The sequence below is a fragment of the Monodon monoceros genome, unplaced genomic scaffold (assembly GCF_005190385.1).
Source record: "Monodon monoceros isolate NGI ecotype Baffin Bay Population unplaced genomic scaffold, NGI_Narwhal_1 Super_Scaffold_1, whole genome shotgun sequence".
Lineage (NCBI taxonomy): Eukaryota > Metazoa > Chordata > Mammalia > Artiodactyla > Monodontidae > Monodon > Monodon monoceros.
This window is the reverse complement of record NW_021703765.1, coordinates 42,011,710-42,018,028: the sequence shown is the minus strand read 5'-3', so window position 1 is coordinate 42,018,028 and position 6,319 is coordinate 42,011,710.

Here is a 6,319-nt window from a genome sequence, read left to right as displayed (position 1 = left end):
AAAGGAAATTCCCACATTACACAAAGTAACTTAAAATATGATCTTAAAATATTTATATTTAAAAAGTATTTCCAGGGCTTCCCTGGTGGCGCAGTGGTTGAGAGTCCACCTGCCGATGCAGGAGACACGAGTTCGTGCCCCGGTCTGGGAGGATCCCACATGCCGCAGAGCGGCTGGGCCCGTGAGCCATGGCCGCTGAGCCTGTGCGTCCGGAGCCTGTGCTCCGCAACGGAAGAGGCCACAACAGTGAGAGGCCCGTGTACCACAAAAAAAAAAAAAAATTCCATTATTACTCTAATGAAAAATAATCATGTCTAAATTTGCAATCCATTTCAGGAGAAAATATTTATACTATAGAAATGTTGTTGAAATATCAAGATTTTGGGGTATTCTTTTCCAGCTAGAACATCTGTGTAAAAATTAAACAGACAGCAAGTAAGAATAAAAATAAATGCAATGACTAAGTGTTGCCTTAAATAAGCTTTTTGGTATAAACTCATCTTTAATATATTTTAAAAATTGACTAGGGTAATATTTTGTTCAAACACTACCATTGTTTTCATGGGCCAAGGACAGATAGTTTGTAACGTCTGTTATTGATAATTTTTGGATTCTTGGCATGATGTAAATAATAGATAAAAGATTTATGATGTTGGTAAACAATGTTAAAATATGACATCCTAATGTGTACACACCTAGATAAATCTATAATGGTTTCTCCTCAAATTGAGTTCAACATAATGTAATATAAAACCAGTTGTGATAAATTCTCCAGTTGCAATGAAATAAGGAATAAAGCTTAACCGTGTGCCCCAAACCTTGAAAAGCAACACCAAAGTAAAGAAAGAAATGACGTGTGGAATTTTCGTGTAGCACAGCTTCTGACCCCCACCCCACCCCAAAGAGAGAATACTGAGAAAAGAATATAAATTGTTTCTAAATCCTGAGTATTCCTACTAATAGCCTTCAATTCCGAGATACTTTGAGTGAGCAGACCTGGAAATTACAAATGAAAAGCCACCATGAGTAGGAGTTCTTGGGGTTCACCTTGAGACCTCAGCTTAGATAGAAAGATCATACACAGCTCTTCATCTTTCAGGACACAAAGCTCAGTGGGTGATGAAATTTTGCTACCATAAGAATAGAAAAGATCTCTAACTGTGATAGCTCAGACTGGTAAAATTCAGGGATGGTATGTATTTTGTTATTTATACTTTTCTTTCAATGTTTATATTTTTGAATAATGAGTTTGTATTATTTTATTATAGCAATACTTGTTTTTTAAGAAGCCAGAAATATAAAAAGTATAATGGGATAATCAAAGATATTCACAAAATACATGCACAAGAAGGTTGATCATGATATTACCAGTTATCGGCTCATGTGGTCATTACTATCTTGGCATGTCCTTTTTTAAAAATTTTTACTTTACATTGGAGTACAGTTGATTAACAATGATGTGTTAAGTTACGGGTGTACAGCAAAGTGATTCATTTATACCCATACAAATATCCATTCTTTTTCAAATTCTTTTCCCATTTAGGTTATTACAGGATATTAAGCCAAGTTCCCTGTGCTTTAGAGTAGGTCCTTGTTGGTTATCTATTTTAAATATAGTTCTTGGCATGTTCTCACAGGCTGTCAAAATCATAAAACACCTCATCTCTTTAATGTTTACGCTTGCTTCATTACGAGAATAATCCTTTAAAGCTGCTTGGCTGGTCATTCTCTCAAAATGGCCCCTTTATTCTCAAAGGTCTTGTTTGGACAAATTTTTAGCTGTGAAGCACTTCTTAGTTAATTGAAAAGATAACTGAAAGTAAAAACCAACTTTGAAGCCTACTTGTGAGGATATCTCATAATTACAACATTAATTGGGTTGATTAAATCAACACCATTTTGAAAATTACCTTCACAAAGACAATTCCTATGTCCATTTATTACATTTTCTCAAAAGAATCATTACTTGAAAATGAAAAACATAAGAAATCTCAAAAAAAGGATTTTAAACATGAAGGCAATGCTAGTAGATATTTTAAATTATATTTTAAAAAGGAGAAACAGGTATTCCTTCTTCTAAATTGACAGCAAATAATTTTATGACTTGAAATAAAATGTGATACTTGAAGTATATTAAAAAACATTTGAAACATAAAGATATTTACCAACTCTAAAGGGAAATCAAACATAGCACCATAAGATATTTTACAACAATATTACTCAAGTCAGAAAAATTTTATAGATAATTTTATATGCAAATACTGTCATTGAGCCTGAATCATTAGTATTTAGTATCTTACTTGTAACACAACACAATGGGGAATAAAGCTCAACTTTTGGGCAGTAAACAATGGATCCTTTGATTTTCTTTCATTCCTTAGCATATCTGGTAAGTGAAATGCCAGAAAGTGGGGAGAAACATGGAAAAAATTGGAATCTTTTGTGTAGTTAAAAACTCTATGGAATCCAACATCAGCAAAATGGCAAAGTAGGAAGGTCCAAACTCTCCTTCCTACATAAAAACATCTACAAAACAACCAGAAACTATCTAAACCAACTTTGCAAGAGTTCTAGACACAAAGGTTTGTGACATAGCAAACACCCAACCACAAAAAAGTCATCTCCAAAATGGTGGCAAAGTTTTGTGGTGTTTTTATCTGCCTTCACCTCCTCCCTGGTACAGTGGCAGGCTTGGTCTTAAGCAGCAGCAATCCAGTTCCCAGTTCCCCTCATATCTGGACCAGAGGGAACAGAACAGACCTTATTTGTAAGTTATTGTGTAGGTATGTTCTAATCTGGCTGGAGGATATTTGAAGGGCTGACTCACTAGTCTCTGTGTCACATAACTTGAAATGCAGGCAGAGTAAAGTGGCAAACACTCTTCAAAAAAGCTACAAGGGGGCTACAAACTCACAGACACCGCGAGTAAGAGATTATAGGTAGAGACATGCAATAGACCATCTGAGATCTGGAGGAGAATCTGGAGTGAAACTCTTTGAGAAATCAGGACATTCAAAAGCAGCTGCTTTTATGGGGGATTTTAGAATATCACACGCACGCCTAGGCAAGATGCAGGTTCAGAAGAGTCATCAGAAGACCTTAAGCTTTCACCTTGCACTGATCCATGAAGGACTGTCTCAACAAAAAGCCAGTCTGCAAAAACTGGAAGAGATAGTTGTTCTTTCTTTTCACTTTTTTTTGGTGTATTTTTGTTTGTCAGTGAGATATGATTTTACATCTGCTAAGACAGCCACAATCAAAAAGCATACGATAATAAGCATTGGCAAAGATGTGGCGAAATCAGAACCTTCATACACATTTGTGGTCATGTAAAACGGTACAGCTGCTTTGAAAAACATTTTAACCGTTCCTCAAGAATTTAAACATAAAATTACCATGTGATCCAGCAATTTCACTCTTAGCTACATAGAAAAGAAATGAAAACGTATGTCCACACAAAAATGTGCACATGAATGTTCATAGAAGCATTATTCATAATAGCTAAAAGGTGTAAACAACCAAAATGTTCATCAAAGATGAATAAACAAAATGTGTATAGCCATACAATGGAGTATTTTTCAGCCATAAAATGAATGAAATAATATACATGTTACAATATTGATAAACTTTGAAAATACTATGTTAATTAAGTGAAAGAAGCCAGTCACAAAAGACCACATACTATATGGTTCTATTGAAATAGAATGTCCAGAATAGACAAATCTTTGGAAACACAGTAAACTAGTGGCTGCATATAGCTGGGGGTGCAAGGGGATTATAACTAATGACTATAGGATTTCTTTTGGGGGTGATGAAAATGTCTTTAAATTGATTGTGGTCGTGGTTGCACAACTTTGACTATAATGAAGATATTCAGTTAATTACACATTAGATTAATTGTATGGTATGTGAATTGCATCTCAATAAAGCTGTTAAAATAAATAAACTGATTGGTTAATTGGCAAATCAATAAATAAGTAAATGTAGAAAACTGGTAGTAGGGATATAATGAATTTTTTTAACTGGATTGATGCAAATATAGTAAGGAAAGAGGAATGAAGTAACAAAAAACAGATGGTTCTAAAAGAAAACTAATAGCAAGATGGTAGACTGAAATCCAACTATATCAATATTTAAATAAATGAATTAACCCAGTTAAAAGGTTTTTCCTTTATTATAAGACAAGATCAAACTACATGCTGTATGCAAGAAACACACTTTAAATAAAGACACAGATGTGAGGAAACTAAAGGAAAGGGAAAGAAATATACTCTTAGCAAAATATTTAGCAAAAGAAAGCTGGTATAGCTGTATAACTATCAAACAACTTAGAGTTTAAGGCTAAAAATGTTACAAATGATAAAAAGAAACACTTCATAGTGATAAATCAATTCAACAGAAAGATATGAAATTTTATATAAAATTGTCAAAAAATTTAAGACAGGCAAATCCATAATCATAATAGGAGGTTTTAACACACCCCTCTCAGTATAGATGTGTGATAGAATGAGCAGACCAAATATGTGGTAAAAAATACAATATTTGAGCAAATTGATCAGCCAAATTGACCTAAATGACATATATAAAACTTAACCTGCAGCAACTTCAAAAAACATATTCTTTTAAATTTTGAAAAGCAGGGAAGTAGAATACCCCATTTTTTTGACAATTTCAAATAATGAAATGTTTATTGCATTGATTTGAGAAATTTTCTATATAATTTTCAGCATTGTAACCACTTAGGAACAAAAAAACAGAGTGGAAATTGAATAAACTTTCTAAAAGAAGCAAATCGAGGGGCTTCCCTGGTGGCGCAGTGGTTGAGAGTCCGCCTGCCGATGCAGGGGACACGGGTTCTTGCCCCGGTTCGGGAAGATCCCACATGCCGCGGAGAGGCTGGGACCGTGAGCCATGGCCGCTGAGCCTGCGTGTCCGGAGCCTGTGGTCCGCAACAGGAGAGGCCACAACAGTGAGAGGCCCGCGTACCGCAAAAAAAAAAAAAGAAAAGAAAAAATCGAGCTGTAAATATTTGATAGGCTCCTTGAAACATACATCTTTATGTCCTTTCCCTTTCTTACCAGAATGAAAAATTATAAGACTGTTGGTGTAGAGATAAATAGAAAACCTAAACTGTGGAATACATGACATCAGATTAGTAAAGACGCGCAGGCTCTGTTTAAGAGGGATGTTTTTCAAGCCTTGTAGGAAAAATGGATTGACTTGGGGTGGAGACAAACCATTCAAAGGTGACATAAGCTGGCTGGAAGGCAAACATCAGATCTGAAATCAGACCTGGCTCATGGCTGTAGCGACATGTTCGAAGACAAGTTAGATTCCCATTGTTGGAGGAGAAACAAGATGCCAAGCATTGACATTGGCAGCTTGGTTCCCCCCAGAACACTTGCCGGTTCACGCCTATTTATGTATTCCCTGTGACATTCCAAAGTCACTTACGTGGGCGCCTCCATCGTGACATGTGAAGGAAGGGATCTGGTAAGTAGAAAAGTTAGGAGGCAACTCAAGTCTAAGTCGAGGAGGCAGTAAATAGAAGACAACAGGAAGAAAGAGGAGGAAGCGGGGGGGGGGGGGGGGGGGGGGGGGGGGGGGAAGAGATGGGAAGGAGAAGAAAAAATGCGGAGGAGGAAGAAGCGGAGAAGAGAAGAAAATTTTAAAAGAGAGAAGGCAGCGAAGAAGGAAGAGAGAAAGAGGAAGAAGAAAACCCTTTCTATGTACTAACTCATCTCACCTGGGTAGTAGGAACTGCTGTTATAATTCATGTGTCTCCTTTGCCGAAGACCTGACAGTGGATGCTTACCCTATCCAAAGTAAGACCCCAAACCATTACGGTAGCCACAGAGCCCTACAGGATTTTCCCACGGTGACGCCCCCTCCCCGGCCCTCCCACTGTTCCTCTCTCTTCCACTCAAGTTCAGCGACACCAGCTTCGTGGAACACACCAAGCAAAATCTTACCTCAGAGCATTTGGGTTAGCTATTACCTTTCCCCAGAACGCTCTCTGCCCGCCCCAGCCCTGCAACAGGGCTTCCTCATTCACTTCCTTCAGGTTTTTGCTCAAAAGTCACCTAATTATAAAGGCTGTTATAATTATAACCACTGCTTAAGAAAATAAAAATCTCCCATATTTCTGTGTGCCCTTTTTCTGCTTTTTTTCTTTACATCATTCATTGCTCCATGGCATGTATTTGTACATTTGTTCATTATCTGTCTCCCCTCCCTTCTTGGGATTTGTCATGAGAACAGACTTGCTGTTTTATTCACTGCTGCATCTTTAGCATCTAGAACTGTGCTTGGCATGTGG